The 25,291-nt window shown below is 44.8% G+C and overlaps 1 protein-coding gene across 34 annotated transcripts in view; it reads right to left on the bottom strand.

The window, feature by feature from the left end:
* JAZF1 (JAZF zinc finger 1) overlaps positions 1–25,291 on the bottom strand; it is a 304,972-nt gene that overhangs the window by 41,220 nt on the left and 238,461 nt on the right. The window lies entirely within an intron of this gene.

Raw genomic sequence — 25,291 nt, 5'->3', positions numbered from 1 at the left:
CAGGGAGAGAGGGCTCTCTTTGTAGATAGGTTAGCATCATGGTCACATGAAAACTGATTCTTGTGTCTGACTCTGGGTTCTCATATTGTCCTTCGGGCTTTTTAATGTTTTTCACTGACGGAAGGCCTTGTCTCCGCAGCCATTAGCTGAAAGGAAGGAGCCCAGTCCCACAGATGTTACTAGCACACTGCAGACCCATTCAGCGAGCGTTTACGGAATGACCGAGTCAGCCAGCCCAGGAACATTCAAGAGGAAGGGATGAGCTCAGTGCAAGGAGGAAGAGCACTACTGAGGATCTGTTCCTGCTGTGATTTTATTGCCCATAAAGGCAAAGGTGGGCTTTCCTGACAATTTCATCTTGGGAACTTCAAAATTATTCTTTCAACACTCCTCTTAGGTTAGTAGTATTCAAACTGTTCTTTCCTCACTGTATAACTTAACATTTCATAAATTCATCCTATATAATAAAAGCCTAGGTGGCGTCACGTGCGATGTTATCACAAGATGGCTGCCACAGATGGCCACCCTCACATCATCACAGGATGGCTGGCAGGAGAGAGCAGTTGGGGGCGACCAGGCCAGCAGGCAAGGGCAGTTGGGGGTGACGAGGCCAGCAGGCAAGGGCAGTTGGGGGTGACGAGGCCAGCAGGGGAGGGCAGTTGGGGGTGACCCGGCAGGCAGGGGAGGGCAGTTAGGAGCAACCAGGCCAGTAGAGGAGGTAAGTTGGGGGGGGGGAGGGTGTGATCAGGCTGGTAGGCAGAAGCGGTTAGGGGCAATCAGGCAGGCAGGCAGGCGAGTGGTTAGAAGCCAGAAGTCCCAGATTGTGAGAGGAATGTCCGACTGCCACTGGGATCAAGCCTAAACTGGCAGTCAGACATCCCCCAAGGGGTCCCGGATTGGAGAGGGTGCAGGCCGGGCTGAGGGTCACCCCCCCTCCCCATGCATGAATTTCATGCACTGGGCCTTTAGTGTAATATAAGATTCAAAACAATCTATGAAATATCTCTTACCTAAAGAGCAAATATCTTTTTTGTATTGTTATTTTTAAAAATATATTTTTATTTCAGAGAGGAAAGGAGAGAGAGAGAGATAGAAACATCAATGATGGGAGAGAATCATTGATTGGCTGCCTCTTACATGCCCCACGTTGGTGATTGAGGCCACAACCCAGGCATGTGTCCTCACCGGGAATCAAACTGTGACTTCCTGGTTCATAGGTTGATGCTCAACCACTGAGCCATGCCAGCTGGGCTGTATTATTGGCAGGCAGACTTTATCAACTGCGTTTTTGAAAACTGCAATGGAAAGCCTAATGAATTGAGTGTTTGAAAGCATCTGGGTAATAAAACTGGCAGCTGTGCCCACTGCCCAGGCTAAAAACAGAACATAACCAACCCCCTCAAGTCCTCTATGTACCCTGTCCCCCTCCATCAATTGTGTTTTGACTATTTCAATACAATTCATCATAAATGCCACTGCACTTAAACATGCTGTTTCACTCAACCCGTTTCACATCCTGCCTACAAAACTCCCTAACATTTGTCTTCCTCACGTTCTGAACTTTGGGACGTCAGCAGATAGTTCCGACGCCTGGTAAAAGCTGAGAGTTGATCAAACACCCAATGAAACAATATTACAGTATCGTTACAGTGTCTTAAAGCGCCTACTTTTGTACTTGGAGCATGAATGGCACATTTCTTGAATGGCTTCTGCAATACAATCTAGATATATAAACTGCATTTTATATGCAGAACTGAACTGCAGTAAAAGCTACATGCTTCGCCTTGAGCGCTTAGGTTGGTGCTACAGGATGGTGGTGATTTAAAAAGAAAGGCACACTGCACAGCAGAATTGTTTGCACCCGGTAGCAGGTACTCGTTTCTTTTCAGATGGCTCTGCTGCTCTTAAACCTGCCTTTTTATCCCCTCTCCATAAACTTCTACTCAAAATGTGGGCTCTCAGAGAAAAGCAAGGAGCTAGTGCTGTCTTTATTATCCTACTAGCGGCCGGTGCTGAGCTTCTCAACATGGGGTTAGCAGTGTGGGCAAAACCACAGGCCAAGCCTATGCTTCTTCCAGGAGGACCAGTAGTTCTCAGTGTCGGAGTTCAAGTTCCTGTTTCAAATAGTCAGATAAACACAGATATGCCATGGGAGAGAATGAGAAACCTACATCTCACATTTTGGTGAAAAGTATGGGACTTGGAGTAGGCCAGGGTCAAGTCCCGGCTGGGTTACTGACTACGTGATTGAGGCAAGCTGAGAAACCGCTCTAAACCTCAGTGTTATTTTCTGTGAAATGGGACTAACAATTATAGGTGAAGGGTTGACATACATCTGTTCCCTTTCTGCAGGAGAATTTGATCTTTGGTTAATTTGGGTACCCTGCTAAGATACGTCAGCTGTGCTCCTCAGGATGAGACTGATCCAAGACTGGTCCGTCACACCTAGGCCGGGAGGAAGGAGAAGTCCACGCGAACTGGTAGGAAGACAGAACCCTGGGCTTCCCGAGCATGGGGATCTTATCCCAGACACATCCCGGTGGGGAACTGGGAGCGTGCCCCTGGAATGTTACCGAGCCCGACCCCCTCTTCCACCGGGGCAGCTCCCACCCCTGCCCCAGGGCCATCTGACTCGCATCTGAACAGCCTGCCTGCACAGGACTCCACGGAGGCGGACACTGCCTGACTGTCAGTTGTGGCTCTGCCCACCACCCCTCTAAACAGACCCAGTGCCCACTGTGGCCCTGGTCGTCTTGTGAGTCTCAGTGTTCACGGTGTGAGAGGACCGCCTGCTGGGGACCAGGGCAGTGGGAGTGCTGACCTCATGGGGCTGTGGTGAGGCCTCGGTGCCTGTCACACAGGAAATGGCTCAACACCCAGAGCTGTTATCATTACAGAAAGCTTTATAATGAGGTTTTATCTCCACCCCTTACCCGACTCCAGATTGCCTGAGGGCATGCTGCATGTCCATGGCTTTCATATAGCATGGACTATGCAATGGCTGACCTACTGGGCATCAGCCCAGACAGTCACAGGCGCGTCAGACAAACTCTTGTCAAAGGTGGGGGTTCCCTCCATGTCTTCTCCCACTCTGGTTAAAAACTATCAACAGCTCATGCTTTTTATTGTAAAATAAATGCTCTCCTAAGCACAGATATAAAACAACAGCTACAAATAACCACAACAACACACTCGTACCCCCCACCTTGGCCTCCAAGCGCGTTAGGTTGGCTGTGGGCGGCAATCTGTTTTGCCATGTGTCTGCTGAGTGTTTTCTGGCCGCGAGAACGAGGCACCGTGTTAAAAGCACTAAACATGAAACCCCTGAAGCACTCTGCCTGCCTTTCTCTCCCTCCACCTCCTTCCTTCTCTCCTGGATGGGTGGCTATGAACTTGCAGCTAGCCCATGAGTCATGGCAACCTTGCCCTGCCACGACCCATGGTGGCATGATTTACTGTCGGTGGGAGCACGCACAGGCCTGGGCACATGCGTGCCGTGGGAGCACGGCTGAAACTCACCAGCTCCTCACTGGCTGTGCTGCCCTGCTCCTCTTCCTCCTTCACTTATCAACCAGGACTCTGCCTGCTTTTGGACACATTCAACCCTAAAGTTTCAAAGCAATATTCCATCAATACAGGTTTTTGTCAAGACCATCTTGTGAGAGTGAAACCTTACATTTTCAGGCATTTTGTGAGCCCCCATCACTAAAATTAAATTATGTTAATTTAATTAAACACACCAACTATTAAAATTTAAATTATGTGAACTTGTAATTAAAGTAAGTATATTAAATACAAAGGCAGTAATACTCAAAACTTGTTGGTTCTTAATTATTTTACTTCATTTTACTATTATTTATGTGGTTGAGGTTATTTCCTTTAGTATGGTCTCTGTTTGGTAGAATTACTACCTAATGGTGGGCTACTGTGACTGCTCTCTCTTCCCTACTCTGCCTGTGGACTTCTCCTTCAGGTTATGTCATGTGGTAGCTTGACATTGGCCATGGAGGGAGTATTGCATCATGGAAATTGGCAATTATTACAAATCAGGGCTTTCCCTCTCTCCAAGAGTCAATTATCAAACACTGACCAGTACTTTAACTTTGTAGTTATTTTTTCTTTAATGAAAAAAAAAAAAAAAAAAAAAAGCATTTGAGCCAGGCTCCTTGCCTCCTCACTAGTCGGGGAAGGAATTAAGAATGGATAAGAAAGGCTTCTTTTCTTTTTAAAAATTATAAAAACAATTCATCTCAGTTTATAGAAAAAAGAATTTTGAAGTTTCCTGGTTCCCACATACAACTATGGCTGATTTTTCAGGGTCTCTTCCTTCCAGTATTGCTTTTCCACAAAAGGGGAAACTGAATATTCTTAAGGGAACAACCCCGTCACCTACGGGTTCATTCACTGCTGACTAACCGCCGGGAACCTGTGGCCGGGCAAAGCCGTGTTTTCGTTTGGAAACTGAGACTGCCGAGGATTAATTTGAACTTTCCTATGAATCAGAAATGCCTAAGTTACTTTAATTTAATATGGTCATTTGTAGTAATATTTGTTATTGCTCGGGGAAGTACATATTCCTTAAGTAAATTTTCAAGACTCCGTTATAAATCTCTGAAATCCTCAGACCACAACGCTCATTCAGTCCGACATGTTAAAGGTGGAAACACGAATGTAACACCACAGGGGGAAATGTCAACTGCCGGTCCGGGGAGACCAGCGTCAACCACAGACTCAGGAAATTTACGGAACTTGCTGGAGCCTGGGCAGAGCCCCCACTGGCCCCGCATGCTGTGGCCGGAGTCCTGGGCCTGTGTCCTGCTGGGGGAATCCACTGATGGAAGTGACCACTCAAAACCTGAGTCTCTCTCACAAACACCTGGAAAGAATCCAAACTCTGAGACGTGTGGCGTGGCTGGGTGGCTATTACAGGACTCCGCGAGGGTGTGTGATCCCCGGGCCTGTGCTGCGTGGCAGGTCTCGTTCTGGGAGGAAGAGGTGGTGGCCTTTGGAAGAACCCCTCCCCATTCTGGCTGTGGGTTTTCTGCTTGTTAAAACATTGGGTTTATGGATATAGGGAATATATCACCCCTATTCCTCCCCACCTCCAATGGAAAATGATTCCAGCAATAGTATCATGCAGTGTTTTCCAGACTTTTTTCTTCTTTTTTTTAACCTCAACCCATTATAAGAAACTAGAGGCCCGGTGCACGAAATTCGTGCAGGGTGGGGGTATGTTCCTCAGCCCAGCCTGCACCCTCTCCAATCTGGGACATCCCTTTCACAATCCAGGACTGCTGGCTCCCAACTGCTCGCCTATCTTCCTGATTGCCCCTAACTACTTCTGCCTGCCAGCCTGATCACCCCCTAACAACTCCCCTGCTAGCCTGATCGATGCCTAACTGCCCTCCCCTGCAGGCCTGGGTCCCCCCCAACTGTCCTCCCCTGTAGGCCTGGTCCCCCCCCCCCCCCCCGCAACTGTCCTCTCCTGCAGGCCTGGCCGCCCCCAACTGCCCTCCTCTGCTGGCCATCTTGTGTGTTGGAGTGATGGTCAATTTGCATATTCTCTCTTTAATAGACAGGATGTTTCCCTAGTGGGAGGCTGTACACACCTGAACAGAATTAGGTCTGCAATTGCAATTCTGACATCTCCAAAGCTCTAAAACTAAACTTATTTTCTTATAAGTTCGGCAGTAAAACTCACTGGGAGACAGACCCTGACATGAATTACTTACAAACGACTTTCAACTTTATTTATTGCATTTACTGTGACTATTTATATGCTTCATGGCACAAATATTAATGTGTTTGATTACAGGGGGTGCCTCCAACCCTGCAGGGAGTGTTTTGTAACATGAAGTATTTGTATCATATTACCTTTCTGAAATCAGACAACTTGTGAATTACAAAACCTATGTGGACCCAAAGATAAGATGAATTTTCTGTAAACGTCTGGAACAAAACGTCATTAAACAATCCTTACTGCATGTGATATAAGCTGATAGTTTCCTAGTCTATTTCATTTTAACAAACTCTCCTGGTCATGACCATCGCACTGATTTCTTGACCTGCTAATAGGACATGGCCTGCAGATTGGAAATAGTCAAGTAGCAGTTGAGACAGTGGGTTTTCGAGGTAGATCCTATAAATTGAATCTCTGCTCTATGCTCTCCAGCTGTGTGACCTTGGGTATGTTATTAACCTTTCTGTGCCTCAGCTTTCTCACTTCTCCGTGATGACAACCACGGGGCCTGACTTGGAGCTGTGGGGGAGACTGAGTTGATGCACATGAAGCACCTGGAACAGGGCCTGGCACGTCATGCTTGACAAAGGTAAGGTTCCTATTGCATGGTAGATACTCACAATGCTTGTTCTGGAAATCCTAAGTCACAAATGTTTCATCTCCAACACTCACATCTCCCATTTGGTTTCTTCAGAGCTGAATCACTGGGTAGCAGGATAAATACTGCCCTCATGAGTTTGGCTGTTCTGAAAGCAACGAGCCGCCTTTCCTGCTTCTGTGTGCATTTATTAACTACCACTGTAAGCACAGGAAACCCAGGAAGGCAGCTGTAGCAGTGAGAATACAGACAGAAGGTTCTCTCCTTGGGGACAGCATGCTGGGGGCCATCTATAAACCCACACACCTCCTCTTCTTTACTTCTTTGCCTTGACTTTTAGAAGAAGAACCAAACTGTAGAGGGCCTTTAGGGCAGGGCGGGCCACAGGTGATGGTCCATGTAGCGAGCTGACAGAAAGCGTTCTCTCTGTGCAGTTCAGGCCTGGCCCCGACCAGAGAGACCCATAGGCTGCTCCGGTTCCCCCGTGGTCCACAGCCAGACCTCTGCACAAAGCTTCACATCCTTCGGCTTTATCTCAAGTTCAAAAGCTTGGCTCTGCTTTTTCAGTGGCCCTTTGGGCATTGCCATTTTTCAGTGAAAACAAGTTTGTGCAACCCACACAGCCTTTGAAGGAAGCTGCCGGGAGCTGGCTGGTAGACCGTGAGATCCCGGGCACTCCCAGACCGGGTAACGCCTCACTCCAGAACACAATCCATCTTCCCGGTAGAGTCCAACCTGTGCGTGATGGATCGCTCTCTCCTCCGACAACTACTACTACGTGCAACCCAGGGCGAGGATGGACAGAAAGCCAGCGAGGAAGCAGAACAACCCGCAGGGCACTGGAACAGAGGCTGTGGGAACGGCCGTGGGAACCATGGGTCCACTTCAGTGTGTGCTCATGTGTGGCCCACATGTCAGAGGGTCTGGCTGCTCTAAGTCTCAATGTAATGGTGGCTTTCAGAACGCACACCTGCTAATAAATTTACGGGGTGGGTCTTCTTGTTTTAGCAGCAACTTAAAGCCACAGTGGAGCTGAGTGGGTATCCGGTGCAAACAGCTTGCCAGGGAAACGTGACCCGAGAGGGCCAGGGGAGGAACCCGTGTCTGCGTCCCGTTGTTGACATCGGGGGTCTTGTCTGGTGATGTGGGAACTTCATAAGTGCTCTTCTCTTCTTTTCAGGAGACGGAAGAAAAGTTAACACTGATTCCAGAAGGTTTCTAGTAATGTTTTGAGCAATCCTGTTTCACTTCTCGTCCAGAGCAGCTATTTTTGACTTCACGATCTGAGGCCTGTGGGGTAGGTTTGGAAGCTCCATAAAACCTCTGCAGTGTCACCGAAATGCTGAGCCTCTTTCAACATGTTGCTGTTAAAATTTTAATGCTAAATAATAAAACCAAAAGCAGCGCCAGGAAAAACCCACACCGTCTGATCAGATCAGCTTGACACTTAGCTTGGAAGGGTTTTTATGTTGTGTGAGTTTCATGATATTCACGTGGGTTGTGGGCATAATTTGCGAAGTACCCAGCCAAGGAATCGAATGTTGTGCTTGGGTACCAAACCAAAACTGACAGATTTCTTGTGTTGAGGCATTATTTTTTTTTCTTTTATCCTTTCCTTACTAAGTTTATATCTGACACCCCCCAACCCCAAAGGATATAGTTCTGGTCTAATTTGCATAGAATAAACTAACATGAAGGAAAGCCAATTTCACATCAAATCTTGTAGCTAAGGTTGCTTGTAAATGTTCACTTTCTTTTGGGGACAGGGAGACGAGAAAAAAAGAGGGTAAGAAAAAAAGACAAGAGGTGATCTTTGTCTTATCTACTCTCTTGACAATCATATTTTATTTCTTTTTCTTTTTTTAAGGGGAGCCACAGTTAATTTACATTCTTTATAGTACAGTAGGTCCTCGGGCTATGTCGGGGATCCGTTCCTACAGCACGACGTGACGTGATTTTTGCCATAGGTCGGAACCCACCTACATAAGCACCTGTGTCACTCACATGGCGCACATACACAGCAGTAATGAAGTGAAACAGTAAAAAAAATTTAAAAGAAAGATAATTCCTGACCTTTACTAGTATTAAATAAATAATAAAAAACATAAAGCACATATGTATATATGTCGAAATGACGGAACTTTTTTTTTTTTTTAAATAAATGGGAGATGGAGACGTAACCACAAAATGACGTATGTCAAGTCTGACGTAACCTGAGGACTGTCTGTATACTATAGCTTGGATATTCTAAAACTCTTAAAAATGCCTGTTTAATAACTAACATCGGATTGCCAATTTTCATTGCCTAGTGGTGCACCTTATCGAACCTCTGGTGGTCTTTACTGACAGGTATGAAGACATTTACCAGGTTACTAGCTACATACTATTCTAGGGGATGTGTTTTTTAGATCCAGTGAAGGAACCACATCTGGAACAGGCTACAAATGGAGTCTTCCACCACCTTACTACCTTTATGATAATCCTCTGTCATTCTCCAAGACCCACCTGTCATCTGCACAGTCCAAAGAGATAAACTGAATGAGGATGTGATAGGAATCACTGTTCCTACACCTTTCAAGTCTTTGATGGTGGAGCAAAGCTCATCAATTCCTCCAGGAACACAGTATTAATTTTGGGCTACTCACTATCTTCCATTACTAGTCTCTCACTAAAAAGAAAACCATTTGGCCGGGGGTGGGGTTGGGTTTGGGCTAGAAAAGCTCAATGGGGGAGAGACGGGGACATATGTAATACTTTCAACAATTAAGATTAAAAAATATAGGATAGACATAATCTTGGGAAAAAATAATCCTTTCTTGAGAAAGACTTCTTCATTCTGAGATTATGATAATAACTAGAGCCTGGTGCACGAATTCATGTACGGGTGGGGTCCCTCAGCCTGACCAGTGATTGGGGCCAATTGGCCAGGGGAAGGGACTGTGGGAGGTTGGCTGGCCATGGGAGATTGGCTGTGGGAACACACTGACCACCAGGGGGAAGCTCCTGCATTGAGTGTCTGCCCACTGGTGATCAGTGCACATCATAGCTACCAGCCGGTTGTCCGGTTGAAACAGTTGCTTAGGCTTTTATACATATAGATAGCACAAGACAGGAAGCATTTTACTTAAATTAGCTTTAAGATGCAGAGAAACTACAATATAGAATTTTATCATTATTTTGTAATCACCTCTGTACATTGTAAAATATTTATAATGATATACTGTTTATAATTATTCTCCAGATACAAGTTATTAAAAATATCCAACTTCATTTTCTATCATTGCTGCAGCTAAAAATTGAGTTTTAAGAACGTTGACCAAAATGGAACTATTATGTTTAGGAGGAATCATTTGCAATGTTCTGGGCTGACTGAAAGACGACAAATACAAAAGCACCCACATCCAGTATCTGCTGCTTTCCAAGAGCTGGGGGAGGTGAGAGTAGCCAGGGTCCTCCTGAAGGAAGTGCACACAGTGGGGCAGATGCTGGGTGCTTCCTGTCCCTGGCCTCACCACCCCCTCGCCCCCAGGCCACTTGGGGACTGCAGACCAACAGAAACACATTCATGAACAGCACCATTCAAAGACTAGCAGCTATTCTGTGAATAGTACTTTGGAATCACTTTTTTTTTTTTAACCCAATAATCTCTTTTCCAGAATTTTAGCACTCATATGAAATTCGTGCATGGAGTGGAATAACTGCAATAATGAACAAAATCCCATTCCCGAATATCATGACTTTGTGTATTCCCAATAAATACCGGGCATTTGCTCACAGCTAAGGAATGATATAGTTAATCTACCTTAATGAAAGCTCTGGTTCAGATGCCAGCAACCACTATTTAAGCCACAGGTCAGCATAAATTATCAGTGAGGCAATTAATTTTGATTTACTTTAGCCTAGCTAGAGTAAACCAGGGTCTTTTTTTCATGGTCAATGCCAAGAAGAAAAACCACTTCTGAAAACTATACCCACAAATCTTCGGTTTGGAGGCCAACTGGAATACCCCTTTTTTTGGCAACTCTCTATCATCCTTTCCATTCCCTTTCTGCTTTCATCTAATTAGGAATAATGTTGGCCATTTCTTACACATGGTTTTCATTGCTAATTTGACATCCGTGTAAAAACCAATGAACAAAACAAAGAAGTTGCATTTTATGAGGTTTTGTGGTACAAGCCTACAAATAGCTTTTGAGTTTTTCTTGTTTTGCCTCCTCTGGAAGTAAATTAAATGAGTTATTTGAGGTTTCCATGTAAACTGCTAATGAGATGATGCTTAACTCTCCCCATAAGCTGGGAGAAGTTTAAAAACGCAAGAAAAAAATTAGACAGAGTCTCTGGAGTTCTTGTGCCAGTATCATTAACGGCTCTGAACACAGTCTGGCAGTTAAAAGTCTAGGTTCTATCTAGAGACAAACTCTCCATCTGACTTACGAGGTATTAGAGCTCGAACAAATTGCTTACCCTCTCTAGTCTTGGGATTCTCATTTACAAAACAGAGGTCACCCTAACACCTACTTCCACGGGGATTTGTCAAGATCTTATTAGATAAACACATGAAAAGCACCTGGGTCAGCAATATTCCCACATATGTCAGGAGGCCACTGAGTCTTGGTCTTTCCACTGGTGTTGGCTCTATGCTCCTGACTCCCACCTAGGTTAAACATGCAACAGCCATCTGACTGGTAATTCCCACATAAGATGTTATTGGTGGGTGAAACCTATGCGGTCCAGATGGACTTAGATCAATGGCTCCCAACCTTTTTTTGGCCATGTCCCACCTCAGCATCTCTAAAATCCTGATTGCCCTCCCCGTGACACATAATTCTTATTATTCAAAAAGTAAACTCCTATTCATGTGGAGGAAGCCTAAAAGGCCATTAACTTGGTCTAAACAAGCTTCCCCAAAACATGGCACCCATGAAAGAGAAAAATAAAAGAATGAAAGGACAACTGAAGTACTGAGGAAGAAATCACTAAGAAATTATTTAAAAAATAATAACATGAAGTGATATGAAAAAACAGCAAATAAAGTTTCAAAACATATAACAGAGAACTGAAATGCATAAATATGTCACAATATATATTTATATACTGTATATGAGGCCCTAGGACCATAAAAAATGCGAAAAATTCACTGTTAATAACTCATTCTCGAATTGCCCCCCCTTAAAAATCAAATTGCCCCACATTGGGAACCACTGACTTAGACAGATATCCACGCCTGGGATCAAAGCCTCTGTTCCCAGACAAAAGTACTTCTCGGATGCTCCCACGACAGTCTACTGAAGTGATCTCTTCTGACCAGGTAGGCTGGGTGGCGGTCAACGTTTAGGAAGGACAAGTGACTCCAAGTGAATCTAGCACTGGGTATGGGGCACACTGGAGGGCTCTGGTTAATGTTAGAGCAGGGGTCCTCAAACTACGGCCCGTGGGCCACATGCGGCCCGCCGAAAACATCTGTTTTTTTTTACTTCAAAATAAGATATGTGCAGTGTGCATAGGAATTTGTTCATAGTTTTTTTAAAACTATAGTCCGACCCTCCAACGGTCTGAGGGACAGTGAACTGGCCCCCTGTTTAAAAAGTTTGAGGACCCCTGTGTTAGAGGACTCAATGTCAGAGGAGATCTCAAACGGGGGGGGGGTGGGGGGGTGGTTTATGCCATGGATAGCATGCACAGTGCCTCTAGAGCAGTGGTTCTCAACCTTGGCTGCACATTAGAATCACCTGGGAATCTTTTTAAAATCCTGATTTCTGGGCCTCATCCTCCGGAAATTCTGTTTCTTTGTTATGGGGTGGGGCCACAACATTAGTAACAAAGAAACAGAATTCCAGGAGGATGAGGCCCAGAAATCAGGATTTTAAAAAGATTCCCAGGTGATTCTAATGTGCAGCCAAGGTTGAGAACCACTGCTCTAGAGCCACTTATGATCCACTCTGCTCGAGACAGCCATCCCAAATCAGTCACGGCCCTCTCACCTGTGGTGCTTATGGATTCAGCCTTAGAACCCTCATCACCACACCCTACAATGCCACTACCCACTGACTAAGGTGATACACAGCTGAAAGTTGTTATCCCTGACTTATATATGCACCACTACCACTACTCCCACCCCCTCACACCTACTCCCCACCAATCCACTGATATCTCTACAAATATCCCATTGTAGGCATTTCCTAACCCAACTGGTACATACTTTGTCCGTTTTCAGAGAATTAGGGAGCAAAGATGGCGGAAAATAAACATGGTACCAGAGAGAAAGCTACATCCAAGGCAAGGGCTGTCCCCACTAAACATATTCCGACAGCTGCATGTATTCATAAATACAATGACAAGGCCACCTGCTCATTCACATTTATTTTGGTGTATATGTGACTCACTTATACACAGAGTGGCAGCCAGTAGATTAGCACTGTTTAGGATCTGAATGGAGCCAACAGCCTTCTCCCTTCAATGATTCATCCACTTAGGCAGTGAAACTCCTCTGGGGGCAAAGTCAATCTATACATGGGCTGTCTCTTCACAAAACATATGTCACAAGCTTACAGTCTTCAGGTTTCATGGGCCTTGGAAACTGATTTTATTCAAAGCGATTTTCCCTCAACAGGAATTCAATTAAGCTGCTTCTGGACTAAAGGGTTTGGTGTTCCCTGTTTCCCAGGAGGCTGGCACCTGGTAAACGTGTTTGGGTATTTGGCACACACATCTGAGGGCTGAATAATCATTTTTTTTTTTTTTAAATCAAAGGGATCTGAACTTCTTTCTGAGTTAACCCCATGAGTTTGTGGATTCTAAAGATATCTGGAAAACTGTAAACTGGGTGTAAATGTTGGGGTGATCCCTCACTGGTTTGGCTCAGTGGACAGAGCGTCGGCCTGTGGATTGGAGGGTCCTAGGTTCGATTCCAGCCAAGGGCATGTACCTTGGTTGCGGGCTTGATCCCCAGTAGAGGGTGTGCAGGAGGCAGCTGATGGATGTTTCTCTCTCATCCATGTTTCTAACTCTCTATCCCTCTCCCTTCCTCTCTGTAAAAATCAATACAATGTATTAAAATAAAAAAATTAAAAATATATTGGGGTGAGAGATGAGGGCACTGAGGAGGCAATAATTTAAATTTTGTACTAGAGACAATTTCCAAAGCACACAAAGCTAGAGAGAATAGTATGTTGAATTGCCATGTTATCAACCTTTTGCCATTTTGTTTAAACTTTCTCCCCACCTTCTCCCTCTTTAGGCCATGGTTGTTCAGTTATTTCTCATCCTGTGTTCCCACAATCACTTGAAAAATACATAGGCATAAAAAATGGAAGAAGAGTAAGGGGGAAATTTTTCATCATAAATCTTGGGAAATGCCTAATAGAGTAAAAATTGACTAATCTGGTTATTAACATAACTGTAGGGTCTCTTTCTCTCTCTGACACACATACAAACACAGAGCTAAACTACAATGTTTGAAATATGTGAGTGCTATCAATCAGAGTGTATATTATTGAGTGACACAGTAAAGGTTTCTTAATTTGGAAGGTCTGAGCCGATGCGTCCCAACTCTTTTAGCTACGGGGACTGTTATAATGTCGAAGGGTGTACTGCTTTGAATGTTATTATGGTATCTCTGGTGTCCTTAAAATTAGGGGAGAAAAAGGAATAACACAAAACTACTGTTCAATATGGCTTTGAAATGAATTTGTATTTTACAAGGTCCCCTATGTATCCTTCCCCCACAAGTTCCACTGCAAACTGGAAATTTACAGGTTATTTGAAAACACACACACACATACACACACGCACATTCACACATACACACACACACACACTCAGGGTGTGTGCATGTATGTGTGTTTAAAATTCTGAAGAATGTCACTGTACTTAACTGCTAATGAAGTGTTTCTTGGAGGGGCTTCCAGGCCTTCTGTTGATTTACAACGAGCAGCCTTCATTTGTATGCCAAAAGCATGCACTAATCCTGGGCATCAGCTGCTTCCCAGAAATGCATGTGCCCCTCAATTCTGTTTATCCTGCTGGTTTATTTAGCAGAGCTTTTTTCACAGAGAGTGCAGGCCCCCGTTCCAGTCTGGCCAACCTGATTATCCCAAATCCCTAATTAGTGTAATTAAAGCTTTAATGGATTGCAGCCAGGATATAAACCATGCAAAACCCCTTTAAACTCGGTGCTTGATGAGTGTGCAGGACTGGTCCAAGCCAGAGGGCTTCCTGTTGATGAACTGAAAGCCCTAGACACCTCTGCACCCCAAAGCCAGGCCATTTCTAACACCCACGAAGCCTCATCAGGTACGTGCATGCAAACCAAGCCGCCCCCCAGTATCTACAGAGAGGCAGAAGCAGACACGACACCTCTTGTTCCTATGGATGCTAACCTCGCGGGATTATTCTCCCCTCATTACGTCCTCGGAAGGAACAAGGCTGATGCCCTAATTAAAACAATTCCAAGCAACCTGGGAGAACCTCGTTAGATCTTGCAGAGCTCTCGTGTGTGAACCCTTCTGAGAGGGGAGTGCTCAGTACTTTTCCAATAACCAAACCCCACTGGTCTATAGCTTAGATCCCAGTATTCTTAGGTGTCCCTACAAAGTGGCAACTGACCCATTCCTTAATGGGTCACATGACCTAAGCTACCGTCAAATATCTAGCAGTTAATATTAGAGAAGAAATAAGGGAAAAGTATCCTTTTTTTTTTTTTAATCCTCACCCAAGGATATGAAGTTTTCATTGCTTCTAAAGAGAGAGAGGGGAAGGGAGAGAGAGGAACATCGATCAATTACTTTCCATATGGGCCTGACCAGGGATCGAACCCACAACCTGGGCTTGTGCCCTGACAGGAAATCCCTTCAGTTCATGGGATGATGCTCTTAACCACTGAGCAACACTGCCAGGGCCAATAATTTTTTTTTAAAAGCCTGTTCAGTATGTACTATGCTAACTGTCTTGTAACTACTACTTACCTTATCGTCAGGAGTTATTATCAGTCCCATTTTACAGATGACAAAATTGAGCCTCAGAGACATTGGGTAGTTTGCCCAGGGACTCGCAGCTAATAAAATGCCATAGGAAAGATAACAAGCAAAAATGCAAAAGCTCTGTGATGTCCAATCCAACAGCCACTAGCCCTGTGAGGCTACGGAGCACCTGAAATGTGGCTAATGGGACTGAGGGACTGAATTTCTAATGTTACTTCATTTTGATTAATTTAAATGTAAAGAGCTATCATATCGGGCAGTGCAGAACAAGAGCACATCTTCACAGAAAGTGCCATTGGCCAGTGCTGTGACAGCTGAGAAACACTCAGCTACACTCGGTACGCTGGGCTTGAAGCCGTGGTGGTTCAAGGGGTGTGAACGGACAGATCAGTGATCTAGATTTAGGAGCTGTCCCAGGAGTCACCCAAAGGGAAAAGAGGAGAGAGGACAGGAAGAGCCAGGGGGACGAGGGCTGAGAAGAGAGCTGTGGGGGAACAGGGGGGAAATGCCTACATTGTAGACAGTAACCTTGGAGGAAGAGGAGCCTCCAAAGTTACTGAGAAACAGAGTTCTTAGTGTCTAGTTCTTTTCTACAGTTTCCTGGCTTATAGTTTTTTTTTTTTTTCAGGCTAATTTATTTCTCTTATATTTTTAGGTGAGCATTTGGGGAACAAATATATTGCTTGAGACGGAACATCTTTCTTTCGTAATGAAAAAGTACGCTGATTTATTCATTGGACTGTTTGGTGCAAAGACATCCTCCCTTTGTGAAAGGCGCAGTGTTTACGTCCTCCAGCCCCGCCGGGCACACTGTGTACAGAGAAAGGTTCACACGGGACCCAGCATCACGTGGCTTTGGTGCAATGTCCAGGAAGTGGTTCAAATGCAATTTCAAACTGTCCGCAAACCCCCTTAATAATGAGGTCCCAAGAATTGCTGAAATAAAAGCTTGGATGCAGGTCCCTGCGGTGAGGGGCACCTGACAATGATTTTCACTCCAATGTCCCCAGCAGTTGCCTGTGGGTGTAATGGGGGGTTTTGCCCTGGGTAAAAAATGTCTTCCTGAAGTTATCTGGTTCTGTATTTCTTACCGTAACCAAAGTCACCCAGAGGGAAAGTCTAATCCTTTTCCTTATTGGGAGTGAAAAGTCTGCTCACCATGCCTTGGCCGTGAGGAATTTCACTTTAGTAAGAACTCAGACCGGAATGTTTTCCCTTGGAGGGGGTGAGAAAAACCTAGGTCCAATTTACTCCCATATTCTTTATCTTTGAATTGATAGGGTCTGGAACTCCTACTGACTTCAAAAGGACAAATCTCCCCGGCACCATAGATGGAGATGGGCGAGGCAGAGAGGGAGGCTGGAGGAGGGGTAGTGAGAAAGATACCAGCAAGGCCATAAATCCAGTTAAAACAAAAACCTTGAAAGTTAGTGTTCTGAAAAGCTATTAAAACATTTCCTTTTTTTTTTTTTTACACAGGGCTTTGGTAACTACTCACAGTGCAAACAGCACGAAATGCACAAAGCAGAATTTGTGAGAGAGGAATTCTTGGAATTAAGATACATGAAGCATGCAAACAGTGCCAGCGCTGCCCATTAAAACGGGGAAAGGTGGAGGATGCCGATGTGAAGCGCCCAGTCTCCCCATCCTCTCTGCTGATAGATGCAGGAAGTGTTTGCAATCGGCCCTTCAATGACATACAGCCAGCGTCTGCCTCGGTTACGCAATTAACCACACTTCCCTGCGTCTGCCTCATTCCCCGGGAGAACATGAGGAATTTGTGAGGACACATTACATCTTTCAGGATACTGGGGAGCCATTTAGCAGACGATTCACCGAATGGAACCCCAGTGCTTTTGAAAGAGTTAATTCACCTCCTGCGGGTGACTGAGAACATGACTCATCAGGCCTAATGGGACCAAAGGGAGGTCATTACCCAATAACTTACATGATTTTCTTTTTTTTTAGTAAGCAAATTGACTTTTTCTGATCTTTTCACTTTAAAATTTCTACCACCACAATGCAATACGTTGCTAACAAAACAAAACAGGAAAGAAAAACAGAAGGTGGCCATAGCTTTTGGACCAGTAGGACAGGTGAGGAGAAAGTTGTGTTTTCTAAGGCCTGACTTATCTCACTCTCACGGACAGAGCTGGGAGGGCCGGGCCTGCGCAGCTTCATTGGGGCAGTGAGGATGATGGGCGTCCGGCTCTAACACGTGCTAATTATATGCCTGCGATCCAATTTCCCATTTCTCTGGCCTTCAGTTTTCTTGTCTGTAAAATCGGCATTTTATTTACTCAGTTATTTATTTCCATTGGTTATAGAAGAATGAAAAGTGGCTTTCCAGGATATGCAAAGTGAGATAAACCAGAATGAATAATAGAAAGGGCAGGAGAAGTAAGGCAAAACCAAGGCTGGGGACAGAGCATGGAGGCAGAAACGGGCTGGAACAAGCTGGAGTGAGAATGCCCCATGACATCGTTGTTGTGTGGGTCGAATGTTCCTGACAATCCTTGTACACTGGAGAGTTCTGAACGAATGTGAGGAATTGGGGTGGCTATGGAGTGAAGGACTGTGTGCTATGATTCCACTCAACACATCTGCATGGGGGTGTGCGGCTGAGGGAGACACAGACAGGAGTGAGACAGGGTCCTGTCCGCAGCAGGTCCAGGGAGTCTGAGGGAGGCACAGGTGATCCTAAAGTGAAAGGTGGGGAGCGTGAGGGGAGCAGGAGGCGGCCGGGTATGGTTGAGCCCGGGGCTTGGATACTAAGAACCTCACCTCCGTAGTTTATGTCTACAGGAATTCTGTGTGCCCCTGCTTCCAGCCCATGTTTCTGACTCCCTCGTGTGTTAAGAATGATGGCCAGGAAAACAGCCTCATGCCTCTTACTAAAAATGGAAAATCCTGCTCACCAGCCAAGGACCTGAGGGGCATGCGGCCAACACTGACCTCGCCATTCGCCCATAGAGACGTACTCCTTCTTAAAAAGGACTGCATGACAGTGACTTTCACTTTCACACGGGGTTCTTGTAGAATCTTAGCTGTCTGTTCAACCTGGACTCCATCTCATGCAAAACAGTCCCACAGAAAAGGGGCCTCTGAATTTCCCACAACAAGCACAGGGCTTCTCTGTCATTCAGAACCTCCCTCTGGATGCCATGCAACTCTCTACCTGTGGCAGCAACCAGACCGCCATTTACTTCAAGGATTTCAGCCAGGAGAGAGGAACCAAGATGGTGGCGTAGGTAAACGCCTGTACTCGCCGCCTCCCACAACCACATCAAAATTACAACAAAAATACAGAACAACCCTCATCCACAACCACCAGAAAGCTGGCTGAATGGAAGGCCTACAACTAGAGAGGTAAGGGAGAAGCCACACTGAGCCTGGTAGGAGGTGCGGAGGCACGGGACGGGCTGGCCCGGCACCCACATGGGCCGCTTTTTAATTGGGAGGGAGATCGTCTCCGTAGAGGCCACCCGGAGGAGCAAGGGGTCCCAGCCCCAAACCAACCCCCATCCAGACTCCCAGAGCTGGGAAAAGAAGTTCCTGGAACTAGTCTCAGGCTGTAAAAACCAGCAGGCACTGGGGCTCAGTGACACAGAGGTGCTGGAGACCTGCTGTTCCTTTTAAAAGGCCAGCACCACAAACTGAACTTACAAGGTCCTGCTTCCTCTGAGCTCCAGCACCAGGACGAGGCTCTGGGGGACACAGACACATACGAGAAGGAACTGGATTATCTGGCAGCAGGGCAGGAACTCGGGGGCAGCTTTTTCCCAGGTGGAGGTGCTCCTAGGGATCATTGTTCCTGTGCTGGGACCTCCACAGTCACAGGACTGACTGGCAGCCATTTCTGTTTGCTTCTCTAAGACCCCGCCTCATCCAATTTACAACCCCACCCAAGCTTTGTATAGCAGCTGTTGCACATAAAGGGCCTGTCCTTGCTCAGGGTAAAGTCACTCCAACGAGCTGCAGCTGGGTCAGGGAGCCCAAACCTATCAACAAAAGGCCCAAGACCCAGCACCAGCACCAGCCTGTCTTGCTTCATACCTGGGCCTTGTCTGGGCACTTCCAAACCTGATACACAGAGGAGGAATCTGCAGATCCCTCTGTAGCTCCTGCTGGGTGGCCCCAGGCAGTGGCTGACTTTGCACCTCCCTGGAGACCCAACAGCCAGGGGAAGACATGAGCCCTAGTTCTAAAGCAAGGATTAGATGCAGCGCCAGTAACCAGTAAGATGGCAACAGCCAGCCATTTCAGCTACACATTCCTGGTGAGAGTTTACTCTCAAGATGATCCCTCTGAGCAGGCCCTATTAAAAAAATAATTACCATCTGCTAGTCTCCCTCTTTTTTTTATTTTTTATTAAACTGGTCATTAATTACTGGTAACAACTAATTTTGTCTGGATTTTATTGAGTAATTATAAAATAAACAGGGGAGGATACCAAGCTTCCTGCCTTGCTGAGGGCAGAAACTCTCTATAATGCTACATTTCAAAAGGGCACTGTAATAAACCACCCGATTCCATTTAATATGGTAATTATAATTCTCAAAATTCATCCTTCCTGTGGTTAACGAGTGCCTTCTTTCAGCTTAGCTCAGCCTGGCTTCTGCTTGGGTCATTAAATAGCAAGCTAGTTTTCACCCACTGGTAACAATAGATCTTTCATGGCTTATTGCCTAATTAATTGAGGTGCATAGTGTGATCACTACAACTTTTAAAAAAATTTCATATTCTAGGTATCATCTAACAATACGATATTATTGTAGAGTCATTAAAAATGGAGGGAGTTTAAATGTTTTGATTAGAATAGGTTCATTATTCTGGGTAAGGTAAGGTGCAAAGTCTTACTAATGTTTTTCAACTACAACAGTTAGGTTAAAAACATTTGAAACAAGCTATTAATTTAATAACATGCTCCCCCTAAACAAATCATAACTCATTTCTTTTTGCTGCAAAAGTAATTGAGTAATGAATAATGAAAATCACCTCACTGAAAAGGCCGTAAATATGTTGACTTTATTATTAATACTGAATTCTGGTTAATAAGGCAGCTATTAAATTTGAAACATGATGGACTTGATTTATGGATTATTCAAGAGAACAGGGAAATATTATCTAGTGAATACCAGGGTTCTTGCAAGAGAAGATCTGATCATAAAACAATGTGGAATTCCACTGACATTTCAGTTCACGTTTTTAGAACTATTTGTGCCTCACATGTTCCTTAAAAGAGTTCATATGTGTCTCATGTGTGTGTGTGTGCGCGTGCACACACACATCTGAGTGAGGAAGTGGGGGAGGAACTGACTAGAGCTTCTGCATGCTGGTGAATTGGAATTCTCTGTTATTGATTTGGTCATTCTTAGACTCTTTCTAAAAGAAGTTTGTAGCCGAAACCGGTTTGGCTCAGTGGATAGAGCGTCGGCCTGCGGACTGAAAGGTCCCAGGTTCGATTCCGGTCAAGGGCATGTACCTGGTTTGCGGGCACATCTCCTACTGTGCAGGAGACGGCTGATCGATGTTTCTCTCTCATTGATGTTTCTAACTCTCTATCTCTCTCCCTTCCTCTCTGTAAAAAAAATCAATAAAATATACTTCTTTTTTTTTAAAAAGAGAAGTTTGTAATAAAATACCATGAGGACATTAGTCACACCTAATAGGTGGTCAGTAGCCTAAGTCTCAAATAAAACAATTTAGTGATGGTTCAGGGAAAAAACCACACTCAACCCATTAAATGTAAAGGAGACTAATGGAATTTCCCCCCCTCCTATAAGTAGGGTTGCATTGGATTCTTCAGTTATTCACAGTAGTTATGTTCCATAAAGTTGCTGCAAACACAGAATCAGTGAATAATGAACCACCGTGGTAGCAAGTACTGGGTTTGCAAAGACATTTAGTGAAATGGCAAATTCACAAATTCCGAGTCCACAAATATGAGGAGTGACTGTACCTTATACTATGGCTTATGCTGCTCATTCACTCACGTATTCCATTTGCTTATCTATTATAATTCTTCTTCACTTAGAAGACAATCTCGCCCACTCATAGGCCCTTCAGGCAATGGCACGGGCCAGCGCATACATACTTTATTTAGTAAAGCCTGAAACATTTCTGGGAATTACTAACTTTCAGGAGAATTAGGAAAGTAATTAGAGCTTCAAGTAATATATATTTTGGGGACATTTCAAGTTCTTGTCAGACATTTCCTTATGTATCTACATATTTCAAAGAAGGGCTTCATTTCATGCTAAGAGACATTAAGAACATCCTGGGTTTGTATAGCTCCAAATCATTAATGACATTTTTGATATAAACGATTTCACGAAAGATTTCTTGCCTGTTACCATCATGGGAAGGATATTCACAATGTAATCACAGGGTAATGTGTAACACCTCTCTCTAGGAGAGTTAAGATTCAATTAAAATTTTTTAGTAGTTGCATTGGGATCTGAGCCAAAGAGCACAAATTGATGGCCTTAAAGAATGCTGACCCAAGATTAAAAAACAGGATTTCCCATGGCAACCCAGACTCCCAGGTCCCGTTGGAAACCTGGCATCACTGGGCCCACGTTCTTCCACAGCAACGATGAGCTGCAAGTAGAGAACCTGATTCCCACGCAAGAGCCATGTGGGCTTTCAAATTCACTCCCTATATTTCTAGCACCCTGCCAGCTCCACTTACTGAAATAATTTGTCTGACATTCCTAAGCACTTGAATTTCCTGCTCCTTGGCCTAGAAATACAAAACTTCAGCAACACTTATTCAGCAAATGTTTATTAGAGGCCTACTATGTGCTAGATGGTCTTACCTTCTGAGAATAGCCAAATAAGCCTCCACCCAATTTACAGAACCTGAACGAGGTAGACAAATCAATATCTCAACAAACACAGGAGCAACAAGTAGATCAATGATTCTCAACTGGGGAAGGGAAGAGATGAAGCTTTAAAATGTACTAAAAGCCGGGCGGGCGTGGCTCTGTGGTTGAGCATCCCGTGAACCAGGAAGTCATGGTTCAATCCCCAGTCAGGGCACATGCCTGGGTTGCGGGCTCGATCCCCAGTGTGGGGCGTGCAAGAGGCAGTGGATCAATGATTCTCTCTCATCGTTGATGTTTCTATCTCGCTCTCCCTCCCCTTCCTCTCTGAAATCAATAAAAATATATTTTAAAAAATTGTACTGAAAAGATTTTGGTTGGCAAGGGATTGTAAGAATCAGATTCCTCCATGTGGGAGTTGCCCCTGTGCATAAGCAGACATAAAGTAAAAAGCCACAATGTTAGATGGCGTTTGTAGGATGTGCTGACTATGAGAATGTCACTTTAACTACTTGGATAGGGAAGAAGTGGATTCACTTTGGGAAGGTTTTTTTCTTGTATTAAGTTGGACATAGAAGGCCTCTTGCTTTGCTACATGCCTTCTTTTAAAAGATCCCATGATGCCCTGGTTGAGTGGCTCATTTGGTTGAAGCATCGTCCCGTACACCAAAAGGCTGTGGGTTCAATCAGGGCACATATCACATACTAGGTTGTGGGTTTGATCCCCGGTTGGGGTGTGTATGGGAGGACACCTATCGATGTTTCTGTCTCTCTCTCTCTCTCTCTCTCTCTCTCTCTCTCTCTCTCTCTCTCTCTCTCCTTTCCTCTAAAATTAATTTTAAAGAACACACACCCACATATCCTCATGTAAGGATAAAAAAAAAAAGATCCTGTGATGGTTTTCGAATGGCCTTAAGTTGTTCTTCAAGGCTTATCTGCCCCACGGAACATGTATAGATCCATCTGCAGAGGGGCTAGTTTATGAGCTAATGTGTCATTTTCCTGGGTTTCATAACTGACTTAGTTGACATGTTCTGTTCTAAGGAAGGCCTGGCTATGCAGGGGTGTGAGCACAGACCTATCCATCGATGCTCAGGAGTGGACAACGAACCTGAGCTTGTTTCATATCCTTTCCTGAATCTGGAGCTGTCCCTGACACTGAGCTGACTAGAGTGCAAAAGTGGAGCTTTGGTATGTGAGCTGTGTAGAGCTGGAGAAGCCATGAGCTAGTGGAAAGGGCAACTGCACAGCCAAAGGGGTCTCAGAGTAGAACAAACTAGCGGGGGGCAGTGTTTCAGGCCTGTCTGATCCCCAAAGAAGAAGCCGCCTCCTGGGAACTGTGGCAAAGCATGGAGAACACTCACTGCTGGGGGAGAGTGGCACTGCAGCCTGGATGCTTTTTGCTGCAAGTAGTCTCATTAACACAGTAGGTGTGATCTATGAAAGTGTTGGGCAGAGGTAATTTCAGGATGGTTAGTGAACTCAGTAGCACCCAGGACTTGACTCCATCTATCTTTCTCTTCGATCATCCCTTGCATGTTGGATGCTCGTCTCCTGGTTACAAAAAGGCCGAAGCATCTCCCATTATCACAGCTTTTCATGGGGCCACAGGCTAAAAAAAAAGGGACATTTCCCAAAATGCCTTCCTTCCCCCTGCAAACAAGCATGTTTCCCCTCATGCTTTATTGCTAGATTTGCATCACATTATTAACTTTACATCAATCAGTGGCAAGGAGAATGGATTTCCACCCTTAGCTGATTCAGGTCTGGGGTGAAACCTAAGAATCTGCATTTCTAGCGAGATCTCAGGTGTTACTAATGCTGTTGGTCTGAGAACCATGGAGCTTGGACCATTCAAGATTTACGAGCTGAACAAACTTAGGGCCCTTCCAGCAAATGAAAAGGGGAGGGAGACTTTTGGGTGGAAACCAGCAAGATCTTTATAGCACGGATGGTGTCTGTTGAAACACTGGTTAGGGTGTTTGCAAGCAGAGAGCTTGAAGGAGACGAGCAACTTGTATTCCCAGTTTTCTAGCTGGAAGCTGAAACCAAGCAAATTACTGAAAATCCCCAGAAGGTGAACTGGAGATTTTTCAGCTATGATCGGCTTGTATAAGAGAGAGCTTTATTTACTGAGTACGCCAACCAGTGTATTCCTGCTACAGGTTGGGTCAGTCACTGATGCTGTCCCTACGAGTCTCTGGCTCTCCAGTGTCTGGTCACACAATAGGGCGTGGCCACATGACTCGGTTTGGCCAGTGACATATGCGTGGCAGCGATGCACAGCGACATTTCGTCTTGCTGTAGTGATTCTAGAATGTGAACCAAGATGAAGCCTTCCTCAGACTAGGTGCCTGTGTCACTAAAATGAGCAGAGCACCCCCAATAAGCAAAAAACAAGCTTTTGCTAAGTCACCCAGATCTGGAGGTTACTTGTTAAAGCAGTATAATCAAGCCCATCCTGACTAATAGAAATATATAAAATTTTTGTACCACATTTATACTCTTTGTTTCTTTTAGCCCAAATACCCCTCCCCCCTTTAAAAAAATATTTTTTATCGATTTCAGAGAGGAAGGGAGAGAGAGAGAGAGAGAGATAGAAATATCAATGATGAGAGAGAATCCTTGATCAATTGCCTCCTGCACTGCGGATGGAGCCCTGACAGGAATAGAGCTGTGACCTCCTGACCCATACGTTGATGCTCAACCATTGAGCCACACCGGCTGGGCAATATACCCCCTTTTAAAAAAATACTAATAATCCTCAAGCCCTGGCTATTACATTTTCATCATCACTCCAGCCAACATTTATCTTGTGTGGACACCAATTCCAACTATAAGAAACTCACAAGGCTCAGTACTTGGTGATTTTATAATGGGCTGTATATAGTAATATCACTTTGCTGATTAGGTCACAGTTTTGGAGATCAGAGATCACGTCCCAGCATCTTTTGTATCCTCTTGTGAAAAGGAAGGAAGTCAGCAGCTTACAGATAGAATCTAGCTGAAGAAGGGCACAGTCAATATTTTACAGTATTTGAATTTTTCCATTTATTATTTATAGTTATGGAGTGTATTTTGCCTGCACAGAGTTATATTCAAAATTTAAGAGCAGAGTTGCAAGCAGCCACAGGGTTGCTTCATTAAT

Source organism: Myotis myotis, unplaced genomic scaffold (genome assembly GCF_014108235.1).
Source record: "Myotis myotis isolate mMyoMyo1 unplaced genomic scaffold, mMyoMyo1.p scaffold_m19_p_11, whole genome shotgun sequence".
NCBI lineage: Eukaryota > Metazoa > Chordata > Mammalia > Chiroptera > Vespertilionidae > Myotis > Myotis myotis.
Note: the sequence above shows the minus strand (reverse complement) of the source record. Positions and strands in the feature narration are given on the sequence as shown.